This window comes from Dendropsophus ebraccatus, chromosome 6 (genome assembly GCF_027789765.1).
Source record: "Dendropsophus ebraccatus isolate aDenEbr1 chromosome 6, aDenEbr1.pat, whole genome shotgun sequence".
NCBI lineage: Eukaryota > Metazoa > Chordata > Amphibia > Anura > Hylidae > Dendropsophus > Dendropsophus ebraccatus.
The window spans coordinates 113,675,804-113,700,175 of NC_091459.1; the positions used below are offsets into that span (position 1 = coordinate 113,675,804).

Below are 24,372 nucleotides of genomic sequence, written 5' to 3' on the forward strand. Positions count from 1 at the left end.
CTATATAGGAGGGGGATGCAGGGGGCTATTCTATATGGGGGGGATGCAGGGGGCTATTCTATATGGGAGGGGGATGCAGGGGGCTATTCTATATGGGAGGGGGATGCAGGGGGGCTATTCTATATGGGAGGGGGATGCAGGGGGCTATTCTATATGGGAGGGGATGCAGGGGGCTATTCTATATGGGAGGGGGATGCAGGGGGGCTATTCTATATGGGAGGGGGATGCAGGGGGGCTATTCTATATGGGAGGGGGATGCAGGGGGCTATTCTATATGGGAGGGGGATGCAGGGGGCTATTCTATATGGGAGGGGATGCAGGGGGCTATTCTATATGGGAGGGGATGCAGGGGGGGCTATTCTATATGGGAGGGGGATGCAGGGGGGCTATTCTATATGGGAGGGGATGCAGGGGGGGCTATTCTATATGGGAGGGGGTGCAGGGGGCTATTCTATATAGGAGGGGGATGCAGGGGGCTATTCTATATGGGAGGGGGATGCAGGGGGCTATTCTATATGGGAGGGGATGCAGGGGGGCTATTCTATATGGGAGGGGGATGCAGGGGGCTATTCTATATGGGAGGGGATGCAGGGGGGGCTATTCTATATGGGAGGGGGTGCAGGGGGCTATTCTATATGGGAGGGGATGCAGGGGGGGCTATTCTATATGGGGGGGGGTGCAGGGGGGGGGGCTATTCTATATAGGAGGGGGATGCAGGGGGGGCTATTCTATATGGGGGGGGTGCAGGGGGGGCTATTCTATATGGGAGGGGGTGCAGGGGGGCTATTCTATATAGGAGGGGGATGCAGGGGGCTATTCTATATAGGAGGGGGATGCAGGGGGGCTATTCTATATGGGAGGGGGATGCAGGGGGGCTATTCTATATAGGAGGGGGATGCAGGGGGCTATTCTATATAGGAGGGGGATGCAGGGGGCTATTCTATATAGGAGGGGGATGCAGGGGGGCTATTCTATATGGGAGGGGGATGCAGGGGGGCTATTCTATATGGGAGGGGGATGCAGGGGGGCTATTCTATATGGGAGGGGGATGCAGGGGGACTTTTCTATATGGGGGGATGCAGGGGGGCTATTCTATATAGGGGGATGCAGGGGAGGCTATTCTATATGGGAGGGGGATGCAGGGGGGGTATTCTATATGGGAGAGATGCAGGGGTATTCTATATGGGAGGGGGATGCAGGGGGGCTATTCTATATGGGAGGGGGATGCGGGGGGGGCTATTCTATATAGGGAGATGTACAGCAGGGGGGCTATTCTATATGGGGGGATGCAGGGGGGGCTATTCTATATGGAGGGATGTATAGATGAGGATGTATAGATGAGGATGTTGCTGGAGCAAGAAGCCTAAAATGTCTGTCTGGCAGATCCCGTGGAGAGGAGTCATGGCCAGAGAAGCCTTCCTGATAACCGGAGCCAGATGGAGAAGAAAAGGAAAAGTGAAGAGAAGACGCCTACTGTGAGTGACAGGATGTAACTGCACTATAATCACCTGTAAGGTCTGCAGAACCTTTATACAGCTGGGATCTGCCTCAGTATCAGGGGTGTCACACTCCTGCCCTCCAAGTGTTGCAAAACTACAATTCCCGTCATGCTTTAGCTGTCCAGGCATGATGGGGTTTGTAGTTTTGTAACAGCTGGAGGGACGGAGTGTGACACCTGTGTTCTATTGTCGCTGCTTTGGGAGAATATTGGTCTTTATATAGTGGCTGTTATTTGGTGCCAGTATAGTGGTGTTATCCAGTCACTGTATGGTGAGGGTAGTGGGCATGGTGTGATGGTATAGTGGTATTATCCAGTCACTGTATGGTGAGGGTAGTGGGCATGGTGTGATGGTATAGTGGTATTATCCAGTCACTGTATGGTGAGAGTAGTGGGCATGGTGTGATGGTATAGTGGTATTATCCAGTCACTGTATGGTGAGAGTAGGGGGCATGGTGTGATGGTATAGTGGTATTATCCAGTCACTGTATGGTGAGAGTAGGGGGCATGGTGTGATGGTATAGTGGTATTATCCAGTCACCGTATGGTGGGAGTAGTGGGCATGGTGTGATGGTATTACTCGTATTATTGGTAATTTTAGTGTTGTATATAGTGGATTGTATTCAGTCACAGTGTAGCGGTATTAGTCACTATGTGGTGATAATGGCCGTGCTCATGGTGTGGTGATATTATTTGTTACTTATATACTGTTAGTATAGGAAATATTGGTGGGTTTGCTTAGTGACAGTATGGCAGTAACGTGTACAGTATGGTGATAATATTTGCTTACTGGTGTTAACTATGACAGTGTTATCATGCACAGAAAAAAGATAGATAGATAGGAGATAGATAGGAGATAGATAGATAGATAGATAGATAGATAGATAGATAGATAGATAGATAGGAGATAGATAGATAGGAGATAGATAGGAGATAGATAGATAGGAGATAGATAGGAGATAGATAGATAGATAGGAGATCGATAGATAGATAGGAGATAGATAGATAGATAGGAGATAGATAGGAGATAGATAGATAGATAGATAGATAGATAGATAGATAGATAGATAGATAGATAGATAGGAGATAGATAGGAGATAGGAGATAGATAGATAGATAGATAGATAGATAGATAGATAGATAGATAGATAGATAGATAGGAGATAGATAGATAGGAGATAGATAGGAGATAGATAGATAGATAGGAGATCGATAGATAGATAGGTAGATAGATAGATAGATAGATAGATAGATAGATAGATAGACAGATAGATAGGAGATAGATAGATAGATAGGAGATAGATAGGAGATAGATAGATAGGAGATAGATAGATAGATAGATAGGAGATAGATAGGAGATAGATAGATAGATAGATAGATAGATAGATAGATAGATAGATAGGAGATAGATAGGAGATAGATAGATAGGAGATAGATAGATAGATAGATAGATAGATAGATAGATAGATAGATAGATAGGAGATAGATAGATAGATAGATAGATAGATAGATAGATAGATAGGAGATAGATAGATAGATAGATAGATAGATAGATAGATAGGAGATCGATAGATAGATAGGAGATAGATAGATAGATAGATAGATAGATAGATAGATAGATAGGAGATAGATAGATAGATAGATAGATAGATAGATAGATAGATAGATAGGAGATAGATAGATAGATAGATAGATAGATAGGAGATAGATAGATAGGAGATAGATAGATAGATAGGAGATCGATAGATAGATAGGAGATCGATAGATAGATAGGAGATAGATAGATAGATAGATAGATAGATAGATAGATAGATAGATAGATAGATAGATAGATAGGAGATAAATAGATAGGGGATAGGAGATAGATAGATAGATAGATAGATAGATAGATAGATAGATAGATAGATAGATAGATAGGAGATAGATAGGAGATAGATAGATAGATAGATAGATAGATAGATAGATAGGAGATAGATAGATAGATAGATAGGGGATAGATACTATAGATAGATAGATAGATAGATAGATATCCAGTAGGAAATGGCTATCTAGCAGCTTATTATGTAGCTTTGACCGCCATTATATGGAGTGCAGACATAGTCAGGATAAAAGGGATTTAAAAAATATAGTAACTTTTGTCCAAAAACAGCACCACCCCTGTCCTCAGACTGTGTATGGTTATTACAACTTGGCTCCATTCACTTCAATGGAACTGAGCTGCAATACCTCACACAAACTGAAGAAGAGTGTGGCGCTGTTTCTGGAAGAAGGTGGCCATGTTTTTCTCCTATAAAGGGAATCTGTGAGGTCCGTACCAGGTCTAGGGCTATAAATCTCAGCAGACAGGTGTGAGGAGATATCACTGACCTTTAGTCCAGTGTAAACTTATATAATTGTCCTTTTCATTTCCAACTAAAGTTTCACAACAGCAGCTGCAGCAGCAGCACCCTATATATCCATCAGTCAGAGCAGGCAGGGGCGGGGGCAGAAGGTGCTGCTGTGGTTCCACCTCTGTGACACTTCAGCTGGTAATGAAAAGAAAGATTATAGAGGTTTACACTGGACTAAAGGTCCGGTCCCTGACCTGTACGCTGGGATCTACAGCTGTGTACCTGGTATAGACCCCACAGGTTTCCTGTAAGGGCACGTTCATACCTAATCAAATGCGGATTTGATGCTTCTTATTTAATCAGTTGAAATGAATGCATATATATGCCGCATCAAATCATCAGCAGATCATGTTATAGCATTATTTTCAGGTGCTGATGGTGGGGTTCACATGTTTAGGGGAGTAGTGGGGACATGGCTAAATGAAGCAGAATTTGCTACAGCTCGTATTTTACACGGCTATCCATGATATATAGGGAAGGATATGGTATGTGGGCTGCTGGGGTTTGATTGCCAGGGCTGATTTTAAGTCCCAGTCCGGCCCTGGTGTGAACCCACACTAAGGGTGCCTTCACACATACCGGTTCCGCAGTGGATTTCACAATGTGAATTTGCAGCGGAATCCGCTGCGGATCCATTGCCAGTTCTTTTCTTTGAGAATACATACAGTATGAAAGTTAGCCCCCCACCGTTCCTGCTCCATGCTCCGGCTTGCTTCGGGGGTTCCTGCTCAGCCAATCAGTGCGCTTCCCCTCTCTAGCCACTGATTGGCTGAGCGGGACGTCCAGCCGGGAACCCCCGATGCGATGGCAATGGGTCCGCTGTGGATCGGGTACGTGTGAAGCTACCCTATCAATGGATTTTTATTTACAACTGTTACACCCCACTTGCGCTATTCTGCAATGCAACACCTTTCACTAACATTATGTGCAATCTGCATATCACAAGACCAGAATCACCATGCAGCTCAACAGAAATACAGACAATTCTAATGTTACTAATTTATACCTGATATATTCAGTTCTTGTTACATATTGTACATGTGTAGCTACAAAATGCTCCTAAAACATACAGGAAAATAGATGTAGGTGAACTATGTGGATTATTATAAATCTATGTGCATTATTATAAATCTATATCTCATATAAATCCACCAGTCCCCTCTAAACTGTTCAGCTCAGACCTAAGCTGCGGTGCAATACAGACATTGCTTCAGTAGATGGCAGCACTGTGCAGCTCACATTTATTCTTTCTCTCGCCCTTGACGTTACTGTCACCATGACAACACAATGACCTCCCGACTGGGCAGGGTTGAAACTCACGCATGCGCGTTACGCTCCTAGCGTACTCCCTCAGACGCTTTACCACGCATGCGTTCGAAAGAGGAGAACGAGCATGCGCAGTTGTAAGGGATTAACACGCGCTCGCTATTACCTCTTTGAAATCAATGCTTCCAGAAGTCTCTTCGCTGGTCAGTTTCCATGGAGATAGGGCCCTGCCCTGTAACTATGGTGACACCCTGGCACCGCCTCTCTTCAGGTCCGCGGTGACAGTGTGGTTAACGCCTCCCTCTCTCCCGCCCGTTTCCATGGCGATCAAATCGAACCCGCCCCCTCGCACTCTCCCGGTCTGTCTCCGCCAGAGGGCGCCCGTTCCCCGGACAAGCGACGGCGCCATTCCGGTGAGCGAGATACCGCCAGATGGCGGCTTAGGATTGCTGCTCCCTGCCAGGCGCGGCCCGGGGGTTATTCCTATTATTATTATTATTTTATATTTACCCGACCCCCCCTCCCCCGTACCCCCCGTTACACCGGGCAATATACTATTATCCATAGGACTATCAGTGGTGGCGCTCTCCGTCAGGCCGGGGCCTGGGCTGCCGGGGTATTAACCCCCTCCCGCCGGATCCTTTGTGCCCCTCACCCGAGGACTGGGTGTACCGGGAACCGTACCCTGACCCCCCACCCCGGGGCAGGAGGAAGCGGGACGACACGAGCCAGGAGGAGGAGACCCGGGATGTCCAGAGGAGGTGAGCCGGGGGGAGAGATGGAGGAGGCCGGAGCGCGGGAAGTGGGGGAGGAGGAGGTGACTGGGGCTTCCCGCCACCCGGTCACACCGGCACCCCCTCCCCCGTGCCTCCTCACTGGCAGTGTGTGGCCGTGCCCGCTCATTAGAGTGCTAGCTCTGCGGCCCAGCCGTAAAGTGCACCTGTGTTAGAGTGTCAGCTCTGCGGCCCAGTGCTGTGGGGGCCCTCTGCTATCATTGTAATGGCTGGTGACTGATCAGCTGTCATCCAGGAGGGGACAATGTGAGGGGAGGACTGCTGGAAAGTTCTCAGGTCACATGGGGGGGTAGCCATCACTGCTCCCCCAACTGCGGGGAAACTACAACTCCCAGCATGCCCTGCTACAACAGCTGGGGACCAGTCACTTAGATTGTTACCCAATAGTCGGGCTGTGTGTGTGCGCGTAAAGCTATGTGGGTTGTCACTTGGTTGTTGGTATACAATGTGTCACCTGAGCGCCAACTATTAGGCCCGTTCACATGTTCTGTTATCTTCTGTTTAGCGCGTGCGTTGTCATTGTTTAGGTTACAGACGCGAGTCCCGGCCTGACCACGCGTCTGGTGACCTTAAAGGGAAACTTTCATGCTGCCCGAACCACAACTCATAGCTGTTAACCAACTCATCGCAGATCTCTCAGGACTTTTTAGATGGGCATACTAGCCGCTTATATTAGCAGAGATCAACTAGATCGAACAAGATCACTGGTCAGTTTATTGGGATGATTCATTGGCCCAGTATAAAGGCCTCCTAAGGTCCTTTCCGTTTGGGTATCTAGGCACATAGTCGGGCTCGGGACTGGTAGTCACTCTCCGTAACCGTGTTGTCTATTTCATATTCATCAAAACAAGTGGCATGTCCTGTTTTCCGTACATATTCCCCATGGAAAGGACTAAAAAAATAACTCCCCTCAAAATACATGGCAGAAATCTAAGGCCTCCTTTATACAGGCAGTCCTGTGCCTAATACCAGCACCAATCTGGTGGATCTGTACTCGGCTAAGGAGCCTTTTATATGGCTCGATCACTGGATGGTTTGATAATTATCCCCTTCTATTCATTGATTCCCAATGCTCCGCCAACAGTCACTGGCTTTTTGGCCGATCTTTTACCCCCTATCTTTTTATCAGACGCGTATGTGCAGCATAGACCTCTATACACCTCGTCCTCCTGCGTCCCAGAAGTGGTGTGGCAGGCCTCACTGTTCTACTATATAGACCACGTATAGCTAGAGATGTACTTAATTTTCTGGTATTATTGCAGTTTTTTAGGAGGACGATGCTATGGATTGGTTGACTGGCATTGTTGCAATTTGGGATAATACTACGAAAAGGGCAGCTCCGCATTGTTCAGCCAGCGCTGTCATTTGTTGGGTCAGGGTTTTGGACTTTGGCTCGGACCCTTTTTACGTCCAGCTGATAACAACATAGCTCATACAGAATTTAGGACAGCTGTGATTTGTGGGCTGCGTACTATGGAGTTTTACACACTATAGGACTAGAGATGAGCGAACCTGGAGCATGCTCGAGTCCATCCGAACCCGAGCATTCGGCATTTGATTAGCGGTGGCTGCGGAAGTTGGATAAAGCCCTAAGGCTATGTGGAAAACATGGATATAGTCATTGGCTGTATCCATGTTTTCCAGACAACCTTAGAGCTTTATCCAAGTTCAGCAGCCTCAACTAATCAAATGCCGAACGTTCCATTTCGGATGGACTCAAACCCAGTTCGCTCATCTCTATATAGGACACATTGTATACTGTCGGCCAGTGCACATGACGATGGGTTTTACCAGTTTCCTAGATCCCGATCCAGGCTTAATCCAACTTCTGTTAGTACGGCCTGCCCATGAGTAGCGTTGAGTGGACGTGCCAAACTGTTTGGGTTCAGTAGCAATCTCCGAACCCAAACGCTCGGCGGAAGTTGGATGGAGTCCTGGAAAACATGGATACAGTTATGTTTTTCTGGCAGCCATGGGGGGCATCCAACTTTTGCAACCACCGTGAGTCAAATGCCACGTGCTTGGTTTCAGAGAACATTGCTAAAGTCCGCACACCACTACCCATGAGTGATTCTCTGTGTGGGGAAAAACTCAATGTACCGTATCTTTTCCCGTTGCTCATGGTATGTGCCTATTACGTGGTAATCCAGAAGACCTCCATACTGGAGGATGTTGTGTCTACCTTATCTTACACCAGTCTTGCCCAACCTGTGAGCGTCCTATTGGACAAAGCAATTTTTAACGATCAATGATCACAAATTGTTTATCTTGAGCCTGAAATTGATCATCATATGGCACAATGGTTGTTAGTTATGATCGTTTACTCAATCTCATCCCAGCAAAAGAAGGAATTACACTGAACAATTAGCGATCTTTTTAGGGTCAGATCTAAATCTACGATGAACGACGCAGACCATTTTTCAATTGTTTTCTCCAATTACACAGAATGACTATTGTTAAAATTTTAACAATATAACTATTTTCCGCATAATTATCCTGTGAAATAGGGCCTTAAAGTGACTACTACCAGGCCCAGGCTGAAGCACTGGAGGCGGGCCAACCCACCCTTAGTGGCCTTTCTATGATAGGGTTCCATTGATTCTAATGGAGTCACGTCATGGAGGGGCTGGAGTTTCTTTCCACTAAGGGTGGGTCGGCCCACCTTAAGTGCTTCAGCCTGGGCCTGGTGGTACAGTCACTTTAAGTGTTGCTTAACTACAACTCCCAGCATGCCCTGACAGCCTTCAGCCCTGTGCCAAGCCTTGTCTGGCCTAGTGGGGAGTTTTTCTCCAGTACTGAGGCCTTGGGTACACTGGAAGGCTTTGTTCACACACTAATTTGGGCCCTTTTTGAGAATGAGTTCCATTGAACTCTATGGTAAAATGACAGGTATTAAGTGTACTCTACAGCTCAAGGCCGGGTTTACACTACGTAAAAAAACATGGCCGTATTTCATAACAACGGCCGTGTTTGCACAAACAATGGCCTTACATGCAAAATAATGGCCGTTATTTGCGCAAATACGGCCGTGTTTTTTAATGTAGTCTGAACATAGCCCAAAATGTTTTTTCTTTCTGGATCCCCCCCCCAAAAAAAATTGCAAATTGCTATTATGAAAAAAAGGCTAAAATTTGTAGGTTTAAAATAACAATTAAAAAAAGCAGTAGCCTACAGTCTCCACATTCAGTAGAGATGAGTGCAACTCAACACTCAGACATGTTAACATTCAGGTTTTCTGCAGAATTTTGTTTGTTAGGGAGAAACCACCAGGAGTTTGGGGCACTTTTTGTCTGTGAAAAACTGCAAGTTAATTCCTGAATAAAGAAATGGCAAATAGATTTACATGTGTGATATTTCTGGTTTGACAGCTATTATCCCGCTGCCTCATCAGGTTAAATACTGCGTAAAGTCAGCCCTGGGGCCATGAATACCGTCCTGACGGAAGTGTCTGATGCGGTGTTACCGGCTCCTCTGCTCCTCAGAGCCTGATGGGTGGTGACATGCTCCTTGGTGTTCCTCGCTGTGACTGGACAGGTTCTCTACTGCTAACCCAGTGCCTCATGTTCTCTGCTCATAGTCACAAGAGAGCCTGATTTCTGCGTGTCATGATCTGAAATGTTGTTGTTTTGGCATCTGTTATGTGTAGTGTTACATCTCTCCATGGGGGTAGGGGGTGTACCTGTAGCTTCTGGTTTTGCAGAATGTTGTTTAGCAGACAGTTATTATTAACTAAGGGTAGAGAAGTGGGGGGAAGCCGCTATGGATCCTTCAACCCGCCACCCCTTTATGATTCAGCCTTTCTGCTGCTGGACAGATGGTTACTATCTATTTAGTATATGAAGATACAAATGAACAGTCAGTGCATTAAGGAGGTCATGCTGATGGAGCCTGACTACACAGACGATAGTTTGTAGTCAGGATTTACTTGGTCACCACACATTTCTGTACCCCACTATCCAATGCATTTAGCAGTGAAATAAAACTGAGGTAAAATTAAGAAATTAATGTGTTAGGTAGAACAGTTTTTTTTTTTTTTTTTTTTTTTGTATTTTATCAATGTTGGCCCTGACTTGTCTGGCTGTGAAGTTACACTCTAAATTGACTGTTCACATGCAGCCGCAGGGCTCTTCTGATGATGTAAACTCACCCTGCAGATATTTACAGACATATTCATGAAGTCTTTGTACCGAATCACTTCAGGCTTTTGAATTCTAACTAGATTTTCCCACCGGAGCTGGATGAAAGGAGAACATCTTTAGCTGTAAGCAGAAGCGGCAGCTTTCCCGGGGTCCCTATTGGTCATTTAACCTCTACAACTGAATCTTCTGGGGTCATAGTGAAGAAATAAAAAACAAAACAATATAAACTTTTAATACCTTGTTTTTTAGTGTAAATAAATTCTTTCTGTAACCCCCATAGATTTCAACAGCAAAGCCACAACTTCATTGCCATGTATGGAGAGTGGGTGCATGGCATACGCAGAGAGGGGTCCACAGACCCTCATTTTCTCATTTGATGAGGTTTGCAGTGGTAGGACTGTTGCATACAAGGGTTTCAATTTGCATATGGATTTTTTTTGTCCTGTCCTATTGTTAAAAGGGATAAAAACAAAGTGCAAAAAAGATATATAACAAAACAATAAAAAACACGTGTCCAATTATTTACGTATCAGCTGCTGTATGCCCTGCAGGAAGTTGTGTATTCTTTCCAGTCTGACATGATGCTCTCTGCTGCCACCTTTCTCTGTTTCAGGAACTGTCCAGAGCAGAAGAGGAGATTTTCTATGGGGATTTGCTATTCAGCTCCTGTCAGTTACTGATCAGGACCCCAGCAGTGTGATTATAGGGGTCCTGATTGTTTTGGCAGACTGCAATACATACCTCCATGTGGTTGATTGGCAATCGTCCTATAGAGTCTGCCTTAAGCCGACTCTATGAGAAGAGCGCCGATATTACTGATCAGTCCTGTAGCATAGCTTTGAAAAGTACATGCTATCAAATGATTTCAATCACTTAAAATGTTTTAAAAAAAAAGTTAAGAAAAATGACATGGCCCCTCCCCCAATAAGTTTAAATCTCCCCATTTTCCATCATACAAATAAAACATGTAAAAAAAAAAATATCATAGCCTGCGTATTGTCCAATCTATTAAAATAATATTATTTGGGTTCCATCATACATTTTATGGTCTTCTTGCATGAAGAGGGAGAATTCATCGCTATGGCTCTTAGAAGGTGAGGAGGAAATGCAATGATAATGCAAAAATGAAAATTGGCACGGTTATTTAGGCCAGTGCTTCTCAAACTGTGAGGCGAACCTCACCCAGTGAGGCGCCCCCTAGTTGTTGCTGAGGCCCAGCTGGGGAGCCAGTTTTCACAAAAGTAACTATGATCTGCACAGTCCTTTTGCTGTTCACAAAAATTTTAGTAACATTATTAATTTATTTTGTACTTTTATTAGTATATAGAGCTTGGGAGCCAGGTGAAAGCTAGCCCTAGCATTATTTTCAGCTTTTAAATGGACTTTCACCACAGATGGTGAGACCCAGGCGCCCTCTTGGTCAGTCTGGTGAGGCCCAGGCATTGCCTTGGTCTGTTGGTTGAGGCTCCAGTAGAAAAAGTTTGAGAAGCACTGATTTAGGCCATTGTGGGCTGGGTCATGAAGGGGTTAAAGTGACATTGTCATCCCTTTCCATATACAGAGTTCTCAGCACCCTTCTTAAAATAACACTGTCACCTTCTTTTTGCGTTCTGACTATTGTACACTGGTGTAATCGGTAAATTTAGTTTTCACACCTTATTTTAGATCATACGTCATGGTGCTTGTTCAAGTAAAAAGTGATCTTTTATCAACTGCAGATTGTGCTAAGTGGGCGGGGCTTCTCGGAAACATTGTCACTTAGCCCCGCCCACAGTGAAACCTCTGGCCCCTCCCTTCCATGACTTCATAATCACATAGGCCCCGCCCCCTCGCAGATCATGGGAACAGGCTGGCCTAAAGGTCTAGGCCCCACCACCTCTAGGTCGGCCCATACCAATGGGCATCGAGGGGGTGGGGCCTACATGTTAATGGCGTCATAGAGGGGTGGTACCGCTGTGGGCGGGGCTAAGTGACGCTGTTGCCGTGAAGCCCCGCCCACTTAACACAATCCGCACATGATAAAAGATCACTTTTTACTTGAACAAGCCCCATGACGAATGATATAAAATAAGGTATAAAAACTGGTACATTTACCCATTACACCAGTGTAGAGAATGCAAAAAGTGGGTGACAGTGTCACTGTAAGCTTATATTCTGGACATTTCAAATCTTACTGTAGAAAGGATTTTTTGGTGTTCCCAGCTCAAAAATGTATGTTATCCTTGTGTTCTATCTCCACATCTACATTGACACAATAGGCCCTGCCCCCTCTGTGACGTTATCAGTACATAGGCCCCCGCCCATCTGTAATGTCATAAAAACTGGCCTTCTGAAGGAGGATTTCAGTAAGGTCACTGCATGTGAGAGGGGAGGGGCTTATGGCTCCAGGTTAGGCTGTTTAGATGACATCACTTGGGGATGGGGGCTACAGCGACGGTGTAGGTGGGGAGATGGGGTGCGACGGCCCCACCCAGATGGCATTGTCCACAAACTATATAACTTGATTTTTTTTTTTTTTTTTTTTTAATCCGAGACAACCAAGAAATCCTTCGTACAGTAATATCATTTGTCATATGATTTTTCATAACAATAATGCTGAGTACTCCTTACATGGAAAGGAAGGTGACAATAACACTTTAAAATGTCTTTTAACTAGTGTCTTGGCTTTGTGTCTGATATTGCCTCGCTGGCTCCATTTGACTAGGGCATGTCTGAATACTTGCCATAATGCCAATATTACATGGGTCGACTGTTAATGCCACAGCTACAAAAACCAGTGTACTGCTTCAGTAGGAATTATACTTGATATTAACAATGGGAACACCAAGACCTGAATCCAGATGTGAGCATGGGCTTGTACCGGGCTTTCATAGCTGCAAATGATAGCATTGGGAATTCCTCAGATATCCATCATGTGTTTGCGCTATACTTACAATGTATAGGACTTTACACCTGGATCCTTGGTACTGTTTTATACTTGTTTGTTAGAGGATTACAATTGTCATTTTAAGCTTTTGGAAGAAAAAGGACGTTGAATTAAGCTTTGGCTGTCCAGGTATGATGGGAATTTGTAGTTTTGCAGCAGCTAGAGGGCCATGGTTTGCCCCCCTGCTCTAGACATAGGTCTACGTCGTGTCCACGGCAGAATGAATATAGGGGTACAGTCCCCAGGAGATGGCAGGACACTATCATACATATGGATGTAGCTTTATACGATGGGTTGGGTTGTGTGTAAGATGTGGGTTTATCCCATGAGATGGACACGTCTTCCAAGCCTTGTTTCTTCTCCTGATGATACTAGCTGTAGTGGAGATGAATGCAGATGAAAACGTTCCAGACAGCGGACAGAGCCTTATTGTAGATTGGTGATGTCATTGTACACTATATACTGTATATATTGTAGAGACACAACGTAAGACTATCAAGTCAGCTCTGCCTGCTCTCAGTCCTTGCTTCTTGAGGACCCTCTTATATGGAGTTTTCATACAAAATCTTTCCAGTTCACAAGTGACTTTGCTTGTTCTTTAAAGCAGGGTTGGCACAGTGCCATGTTTGCTGGTCCTTCATTGGGTCTGGTTACATTAGTCTCACTCTTACTCTAAACCCACTAATTCTTGAATTTAACCCAGAACTGTTCTGCATCAATGCTGCGGGGACTTTTCTCTGTTCACCTGTGTGGGTGTGTGTATATAATATATATTATTACACACACACACATACACACACAATCTCTATCTCTTAAGGACTGAAATGGCTGCGCATCGCACCCATGGTTGACATAAGAGCCTGTTCAGCTACATTAAAAACCAGCATCAGAAGTTAGTGTATAATTTGATCAAACCATATTGCCTCATGTACCACTTGCAGGTCTCTGATGCACATGAGTCCCTAACCAAACAACGCTGTGACGGTCAGTGACCGCCAACCCCGCTAAGCGTGCTCAGGGCAGGAAGGGTGACCACGGAATGGCCCTGCAACCCCAATGTCACAGGACCAAACCCCAAGGATCCCACTGGCTGAGAAAGCGGACACCAAGCAAAACGTGTGAACAACTTTTCTCCTTTTCTGAGTAGCTAGCACTCCTCCTGGTAAGACCCATGTGACCCCAATTAGCAGGAAGCACCTGTGCACACATGGCAAGTACCTCCTATTCTTCCCATTCTACCTGCAGGAGCAATGATGAGTAGTAAGACCATGTTCACACTTGTGGTGATTGGTGGCCACTTTCTCTGCCGGCGGCGCCTTCTGCGTTTGAGGGGGCTCTTGGGGTTTGATCCTGTGACATTGGGGGTTGCAGGGCCATTCTATAGCCTCCCTTCCCTGCTTGCACTCGCTTTGCGGGGTTGGTGGTCGCTGACTGACACAGTGTTGAGTTAGTGTAGGGACTCATGTGAACCAAGGGGGCCTGCACGTGATACATGAGGCAATATGGTTTGATCAAATTATATACCAACATCCTGGTGTTGGTCTTTAAATGTAGCTGAGAGGCATTAGTGTCAGCCATAGGTGTGATGTGCAACAGCTCCTTTCTCTCTTTATATGTGTGTGTGTATATATATATATATATATATATATGTGTATATATATAATATATATATGTGTGTATATATATATAGGTGTGTGTAATAGTGACCATGCAGAGGAAAGGAGTTGGGTTTCTGTTTTCATATGTTGTGGCCTGATATAAACAGCGAATACACATAGTAGCCAAAGCAGCACAAACATATGTGCAGTTTGACTACAAGAAGCGATGAAGTAATTCAGTGGACCTGTCTGTACAGGATGAAGGTAGAAGGGCAGTGGTGCAGAGCGTCTTATAGCCTATGGCTAGAAGATCTACATGGCTCCATGATGGAATTCCACATAACCATTGTCATTGAGATGGATAATATGCATTTAGTAAAGTGAACGCTATTGGTTATATTGGTCCAGGACTGGGATGTATTAGGCAGTAAGTGATCAGTCAGTTCTTGAAGTTGATTGGTAAGGGCCCTATTACACAGAGCAATAATCTGCCGAACATAAGTGCAATAATCTGCACACGGGACATTGTGATAGAGATGTCTAGGTCAGACCATCTTCATAGTGGTAGGTGTTTTTGTTGTGTCCACCACCAATATCCCCTACGGCAGGCACGTGAACATAGGAACTGGGTCATGGCTGTGAATCGCATGTTTTCCATCCTGTGTATGTCAATTATCTGAGGATAAGATGGTGTAATGCGGCATCATTTGAGAACGAGCTGGTGGAGGTAGTGTGAAGCTTTGGGCAATGCTTCAGTGCTGGCATCATGTGGATATGACTGTGACTCGTACCACCTACCTAACCACTGTACGGACCTAGTAACCGCCTTCATGGCAGCAAGACCTCCTAATGGTAGTGGCCTCTTTCAGCATGATAATGCAAAAAGGAACGAGGCACATGACAAAAAGATCAAGGTCATGACTTCAATCCAGTGGAGAATCTGTGGGATGTGCTGGAATAACAGTTCTGATCCAAAGAGGCTGCATCTTACAATTTGCATCTAGGACGCTAAGGTTCCAAATCCAAACGTTACTCCAAATGGCAGTAAGTTTATAATGGGAAGATTGGCCCTGACCATGGGATCACATAGGAGCCCAGCTTGTTGGGAGAGCCCTGGTGAAGGTGCTGTACCTGTGTGATCACATTACCACAAGATAGATTCTCGCCCTGGAAATCCGCAGTAAAGGCCCCTTCTAAATGAGCCGAAGCAATGAAGAATGGCTCCAGGAAATACACAGGAGAATTGTTTGACTTTTCATTATTCCGTTTACTCTGCTTGAAATAACCCTATATAATGATCTGAGCCATCTGTGTTCACATTATGGATCTCTCTTTCTGCCTTAGCTTCTTTTATATTACTAGTATGTATATGGCGCAGCTGCAGTAGCGGAGGTGATCAGCAAGATAGCCTGGACCATTCCTCAGTTTTGTAAATCACTTAAAATACCAAAATTGACTCCCTACTCCCTAAAAGGTACAGTAACACGTTCCGTAAGGTTGTACATAATTGCGGATCCGCAGTTATAGACAAATTTAGGGCCCACTGAGATTTCACTGTCTGTGGTTTTACCAATATGTAACCCACAAAAAATTACTGACAAGCCCCTAGTACGGACCAGAATTATGGCACGGATTCTCCCATAACATTTTTGAGGGTCTAAAATTTTTATGGAAGTAACATCTGCAAAAATATATGGATGAGTAGTAATTTTACATTTATTGAACCATCTGCATCACAGGAATTTTTTTTAGCGGGGTATAGATTGCAGCCATCTGAAAACCAGACGTCGCCCTAAAATAAGACCCTCTCCTACCAACTAGCGTATAGTAAGGCACCCCCAAAAAGTAAGGCCGCTAACCATCCATCCCTTGTGGACCTTGACAGCAGGCGCTGCAGGAACACTGTTCCAATGCCCCCCCGCGTCCCGATGTCCCACCTCACGCTCCTGGTCCTACAGGACATTGTGAGTATGCCGGGGGAGTGGAGAGCTGAGGGAGGAGGCCGGAGCGACAGAGATAAGATATCCCCTGAAAATTAGACACGGTGCCTCTTTTTTTTTTTACCTCTGTTTTTTCATTTTAGTTATATTTAGATACACTTACACTTAAAGTGAATGTACCGCTATTTTCTTTGCTTTGTGTTTTTTACATGAACAGAGTGTTGCGGACCGCTACCTGTTTCCTGTGTCTCAGATGGGAGGGGATTTGATCACACTGGGGGCCGGCAGGCTCGCCTCAAGTGCCTCATGCCGGGCCGGTGCTCGAGAATGGACCAGCGCTGTGTGCAAGAACCGGGCAGCGTTTTAATAAAAGACCGCGGCACCGGCATCCCCACACCGTTGTGTTCATGTAAAAACACAGTGATGTACCTAGTGGTATATTTGCTAAAAAAAAGAAAGCTGTGCATAAAAAAAACAAACAACAAAAAAAAAAAAACCTTTTATATTATCCCCATAGTAATATACAAATAATACACAGGAAAAAAAAAAGTTTAAATTGGCAGTAACAGATTACATTGACTGTGTGTTACAGCATCTGAATCTAATATGTAAAAGCTAGCTGATAGATTCCCTTTAAATCACACTTCAGTTCTAACACATTTCCTCAATTGAACTGCTTTAAAAGCGGAGGAGCCTCAGTTTATTATGCAATGTGTTTTCTTCATGTAAATAGCAGCTTTCACAATTGTGCTGATTTGCCCTTGGAAATTGCAGGTTTGCCTCCACTTCATTTTCACATGTGACTGCCTTAGTCCACAGCCCTCATGTGAGCGCTCCAACTGCAAAACAATATTATTACATAATGTATGTATGTCATCATACACATTGGGGAGATCCCACCATATTAGCACACTGTGTATAAACAGCAAAAGAATGGTGAACACATGGGGACATCACTATGTAGTACCCCAGACTATTCACCAGCCCTTCTCAATACTGATTAAGCAATGTACTGTCACCAAGGCAAATAAATTGTCTAAGTTATCTCTCTATATTCTGTTTAAGGCCAGTTTTATGTGAGTATATGGGAATACGTCTGCAATACAGTTTCCAAATACTGACACATTACAGATGAGATGCCATCAGTATTATATCGGCATCTGTGTCCTACACTACAGTGAATTCTGATGGGCTGTCTACCAAGCAGGAAATTAGAATGTGTAAAATAGGTGGAATTTCTGCCGAAATACAGATATATATAATTCTTCCCTGCAGAATGTAATGGACATAATCCACCAATGGGTGTCCGCCATCGATCAGGTCAGCAGTTGAATCCCTGCTTAGGTTAATTCTAATGACCCTATTCCACGGGCCGTCTAGAGGAGCAAGCGCCTGATCGCTGATCGTCCGGGCAGCCCATAGGATACAGCAGCGTCTGCTGCCGATACTCCGATTTAACGGGGCGACGGCAGCGGAGCGACGGCAGCAGATCGTTGCTGTATCAGTCGCTTGTTTTTCAACATGTTGAAATACGGATTGGCCGAATACGGACGATAATCGTTCCGTGGAATAGGGTCTTAACAGTGAGGCTACATTTACTCTACGGAATATGCTCAGAATTTCGTGCAGAATCTGCTTGACATACCACCTGTAAAAAAAAAATTAAATAAAAATCATTTTTCTATTGTGTTGAATGGGCTTTCTGCTCATTTGTTCACACGGCAGAATTTTCGTCAGGACACTTCCATCGCAGATTCACTTTCCGCCCAAAGAATTGACATCAATTCTGCTAAAGGAATCCTATAGAAGTCAAAGGGGGTCGTAATTCTGCTTGAAACTGCCAGAGATTAATAGGGGTATGTACACACTGAGGAATAGGCGAGGAATTGAAAAGGAAAGATTTCTGCTTGAAATTCCTTGTCTATTCAGCTCTGGCAGAGTGTGAGCAGAAATTCTAGCCCCATTGACTTCTATAGGATTCTGATAGCAGAATCTGACCAAAGAATTGACATGTCAAGTCTGGGGCTCTTAAACAGTTTAAAAGTTCACACTAGTGTACTGACACAGCGGCACAACCTGGGTGAGGTTAAGTCTGTAAGCAGCTCTAAAGCAACACATTTTCACGTGAATTAATAGTACAGTTCAGAAACGCTTGCTTTAGGCTTTGGATGTTTTTTATTTGCCAACACTGAATTAGGATAAAGAAGCACTAAAAATGGCCCTTAATAAAAATCCACTTGATGAGAAAGCTGAAATGGGAATACTTTCATATGAGTCGCTTCCACTGCGGATTTTCCACTGGATTCATTTTTGTTTTTTGTTCCCTGACTATATGTAACTGTATGACTAATGCTAAGTTTACACGAGGCGATTATTGGCCCGATTGTACGATTAACGATTTCGAAGTAACGATTTTTTTTTTTTATAACGATCAGCGTTTAGACGGTACGATATATTGTACGGAAAAATCGTTTTGCGATCGTACGCATGCAGCCCGGCGCCGCCGCTCCGATGGCCCCCCCCCCCGCCGCCGCCGCCGCACCGATGGCCCCCCCCCCGCCGCCGGCACCGATCGCCCCCACTGCCGCGGCCAAGAACATACGTTACCTGCTCCGCGCAGCAGGTCTTCGGACATTCCCGGCTCCCCTCTTCAGCGTACTGATTGGCTGAAGAGATGAGCCGGGAATTTCAAACTGCTCCTCTTCAGCCAATCAGTGCTCCTCTTCAGCACTGATTGGCTGAAGGGGAGCCGTTTGAAATTCCCGGCTCATCTCTTCAGCCAATCAATGCAAGGCAACACTGATTGGCTGAAGGGGAGCCGTTTGAAATTCCCGGCTCCCCTCTTAAGCCAATCAGTGCTGCCGTGCATTGATTGGCTGAAGAGATGAGCTGGGAATTTCAAACTGCTCCCCTTCAGCCAATCAGTGCTGAAGAGGAGCACTGATTGGCTGAAGAGGAGCGGTTTGAAATTCCCGGCTCATCTCTTCAGCCAATCAGTGCGCTGAAGAGGGGAGCCGGGGATGTCCAAAGACCTGCTGCTGCGCGGAGCAGGTAATGTATGCTCTTAGCCGCGTCGGGGGGGGGGGGGGGGGTGGGGGTGGCGATCAGAGCGGGGGTGGCGATCGAGCCGGCGCAGGGGGCTGCGGATGAGCGGGCGGCCGGACGGACTGACTATCGCGCGACGACTGTTTACACGGAACGATTGGCGAATTTTTTGCGAACGACGATTTATGAACATGTTAAAAGATCAAAATGAACGATTTTTCGATCAATAGCCGCGTTTACACGTACGATTGTTCGAATTCGGTTTTCGCGAAAATTCGCCCGATAATCGTTTCGTGTAAAAGTAGCATAATGGTGCGTTTACACAGAAAAATTATCTGACAGATTATCTGCCAAAGATTTGAAGCCAAAGCCAGGAGTGGATTTGAAAAGAGGAGAAGTCCAGTCTTTCCTTTATGACCTGATCTGTTTATAGTCTGTTCCTGGGTTTGGCTTCAAATCTTTGACAGATAATCTAGATTGTCAGATAATCTTTCTGTGTAAACGCACCATTACTGTATGTAACATGATGCCAAGGAAGGCTGCTTGACTATGGGCCTACGGTGCCAATTCTTTGGCATATCTGCTCTAAATTTCCTGCAGATTTTCATTGACTTAAGTGACAGTGAAAATCTGAATTTATCCACAGCTGTAAATTCACATAATGTTAAAGGGAATCTGTCAGCTCCCATGCCCTACCTGAGGTGCTGGCAGGGTGCTGTAGCTGACAGTCCCCTAGTAAGCATGGTGCCTTTTGGTAATTTTCTGTGCAGTGGATTATATACAATCTTACATCTCCTACTGTAATGAAGAGTAAAAGAGAAGTTGTTTGTGCCGCACTCTGACACACGGCTCCACTCTTTCCCCTCCCTCCTCTTCATGAAAAATCAATGCTGCTCGGCCTCCTGCTCGCTCAGCTGTCAGTCAGTGTCTCTGATTGCAGATCAGTCCTCTGTAGGCTGAAAGAAACACTCAGATATAGTTAAATCTCTGAACCCAAATGTTTTGGAGCTGTGGTATAGGTGTAACTCTCCTGTCTAGAGACCTGCCAGCAGTTCATTTTCTGTTTCAAATCCCCTGATGGAAATGAAAGAGAGGTCTTTTTTTTTTTTTCTCCTTATTGTATCATTTTTAAGGGTACAAACACACACACCCTATACGCAGCAGATACGCAGCAGATCTGCAGCAGATTTGGTGGTGCAGATTTGATGCTGTGGTCAGTTATATAGATCTAATCTGCTGCGTATCGCAGCTGTAAATACGCTGCGTATACGGTGTGTTTGTTTGAACCCTTCAGGTACAAACACACACCATATACGCTGCGTATTTACTGCTGCGATACGCAGCAGATTAGATCTATATAACTAAACACAGCATCAGATCTGCTGCGGTGTGTGTGTTTGTACCCTTAAGGCCCTATTCCACCAACAGATCTGACGACAGATATCTGCCAAAGATTTGAAGCCAAACCCAGGAGTGGATTTGAAAAGAGGAGAAATCTAGTCTTTCCTTTATGACCTGTTCTCTGATTATAGTCTGATTCAAATCTTTGGCAGATAATCTGTCGTCAGATCTGTTGGTGTAATAGGGCCTTTAAGCTGTATTCACACAGTATTTTTGCTTAGGCTAGGTTCACACTGCGTTTTCAGCATCCGTTTAACGGATCCGTTTTTTTTAACGTCCAGAAAAATAGGGTCAGCAACGTTTTTTTGTCCGTTTTGGTCCGTCAAAAAAAACGGATCCGTTTTTTTTTATAATGGAAGTCAATGGAAAAACGGATGCACACAAATGAATCCGTTTTTTGCAATCCGTTTTTTATGCGTTTTTTTCCAAAAACGGATGCGTTAAACGGATGCTGAAAACGCAGTGTGAACCTAGTCTTAGTGTATTGGTAAGTATTTTGCAACCAAAACCTGAAGTGAATTGAAAACACAGGCTATGTTCACACACAGTTGAAATCAAGTGGATGGCTGCCATTTATTAGCAAATAATTGCTGTTTTAAAACAACGGCCGTTATTTGCCATTAAATGATGGCCATCAGCTCAATTTCAACAGTGTACTGGTGTATTTTGCAAAATACCAACCAAAATACTGAGCAAAAATACTGTGTGTGTTAACATAGCCTTAAAAATGATACGATAAGGAGAGAGAAAAAAAAATTAAAGACCTCAATCTCATTTTCATCAGGCGATTTGAACCAGAGAAAGAACTGTTGGCAGGTCACTAGACAGGTGAGTTACCCCTAGACCACAGCTCCAACACATATGGGTTGAGAGATTCCACTATATCTGAGGGTGTGTTTACACAAAGATTTATCTGACAGATTATTAAAGCCAAAGCAGGGAATGGATTTGAAAAGAGCTGTTCTCTATTCTCTATTTATAGTCTGTTCCTGGCTTTGACTGCAAAAATCTGTCCGATAAATTTTTCTGTGGAAAGCCACCCTGAGGGTATAAACCCACACACCGTATACACAGCGTATATACTGCTGCGATACGCAACAAATACGCAACAAAAACGCAGCAGATTAGATCTAAATAACTGAACTCAGCATTAAATCTTCACCATCAAACTGCTGCGTATTTGTTGCGTATTTGTTGCGTATACGGTGTGTGGGTTTGTACCCTGAATGTTTCTTTCAGACATAAATTGCCTACAGCGGTCTAATCTGCAATCAGAGACACTGGCTGACAGCTGAGCGAGAGGCTGGGCAGCACTGATTTATTCATGAAGAAGGAAGCATCTTTGGGCCCTATTCCACCGGATGATTATCGTTTGCATAATCGTTAACGATTAACAATCTCAAACGACCGCTATTGCGAAAGACCTAAAAACGTTTAGTCATTTCCTTGGAACGATAATCGTTACTTATGATCGTAATTGCGATTTTCTTCGCTATTTATTGGCTATTGCGTTCGTATCTATTGTGAGCGAACGATGTCTTATTCAATGCGAACGATTTGCAAACATTTTGCGAACGAGCAACGATAAAAATAGGTCCAGGTCTTATATAGGTCCAGGTCTTATAAAGTGATCAACGATTTCTCGTTCGGTCGTTAATCGTTAACTGCATTTCAACCGAACGATTATCGTTTAGATTTGAACGATTTAACGATAATCTGAACGATAATCGTCCGGTGGAATAGGGCCCTTTGACTCTTCATCACAGCAGGAGACCTGAGATTGTACATAATCTACTGCACGCAAAACCTTGCTCACTAGGGGACTGTCAGCTACAGCGGGAGCTGACAGATTCCCTTTAATTGACTTTCCCACTAGAGGTCCACAGCAGATCCACCATGTGTGAAAGGAGCCCAAGACCAAGGCTGCCACTTAATGGGTCCATTTACACAGAAAGATTATCTGTAGAGTTGAGCGAACCTCGAGCATGCTCAAGTCCATCTGAACCCGATCGTTCGGCATTTGATTAGCGGTGGCTGCTGAAGTTGCATAAAGCCCTAAGGGCCCTATTCCACCGGACGATTATCGTTTGCATAATCATTAACGATCTCAAACGACCGCTATTGCGAAAGACCTGAAAACGTTCACTCATTTCCATGGAACGATAATCGTTACTTATGATCGTAATTGCGATCGTTTTTCTTCGCTATTTATTCGCTATTGCGTTCGTATCTATTGCGAACGACCGAACAATGTCTTATTCAATGCGAACGTTTTACGAACAACAATAAAAATAGGTCCAGGTCTTATAAAGCGATCGATTTCTCGTTCGGTCGTTAATCGTTAACTGCATTTCAACCGAACGATTATCGTTTAAATTTGAACGATTTAACGATAATCTGAATGATAATCGTCCGGTGGAATAGGGCCCTAAAGCCCGTATTCCACGGGTCTTTGGAGGAGCAAACGAGCGCTGTCAGCGCTCGTTTGCTCCTCGTTCGCCGCTCGCTGCCGCCGCTATTCAACGCGGCTGCAGCGAGCGGGTGAGTGCGGGAGGGGGCGGCGGGTAGCTGCGGGGGGGCTGCCCGGGGGATCGCTAGATCGTCCGGGCAGCCCATAGGATATAGCAGCATCTGCTGCCGATGCTCCTATTCAACGGAGCGACGGCAGCAGATCGCTGCTATATCAGTCGCTTGTTTTTCAACATGTTGAAAAACAAGCGACTGCAACGATCAGCCGACATGAACGATGTCGGCTGATCGTTGCACTCTATTCCACGGAACGATTATCGTCCGTAGCGGTCGATATCGTCCGAAAACGAACGATAATCGTTCCGTGGAATAGGGCCATAAGGCTATGTGGAAAACATGGTAATCTTTCTGTGTAAATGGACTCTAGTGTCACATGATTGATTACGACTGTGACTGGTCAACATTCAGTAATTTATCTGTGTGATCACACCCGTAGCAAAAAGCTTTTTAAAAAAAATTATTATGAACAATCTGACGTTTGGCGATACCGATAACATAGGCGAGACCATACAAGATTGTTTAGTTAAACCAAGAAACACAGCAAAAATGCAAATGTGGAAGGACAGCCAAACTACTGAGTGACAGTGGCACTCCACAGTTATACACAGCTTAGGTCTTATTCTCACACAACGTATTTCACAGACCCTACAGAAAAAATGAAGCTGTGAAGTGGACTCAGCATTGTCCCGCGAAGATTTAGGGTGCCCTCACACACACTTTTTGCTTGTCGTTTTTCTGGCCCAAAAATGCCAATGCTGCATTTTTTTTCTTGCCTATGCATTTGCTTTTTTTCAGGCAATTTTTCTAGTGTTTTTGACTGTGTGAATGATCTTTTTTGTGGTTGAG

The 24,372-nt window shown here is 44.7% G+C and overlaps 1 protein-coding gene across 2 annotated transcripts in view; it reads left to right on the forward strand.

Moving 5' to 3' along the window:
* Window positions 1-5,405: 5,405 nt before the first annotated feature.
* Window positions 5,406-24,372, forward strand: part of STAG1 (STAG1 cohesin complex component) — an 89,806-nt gene continuing 70,839 nt past the window's right edge. Inside the window, exon 1 of one of the 2 annotated variants that reach the window (XM_069975690.1) lies at window positions 5,406-5,915. The gene's annotated coding sequence lies outside the window, so the exon portion shown is untranslated. The remainder of the gene's footprint in view (window positions 5,916-24,372) is intronic. The other variant, XM_069975691.1, reaches the window with a different exon arrangement.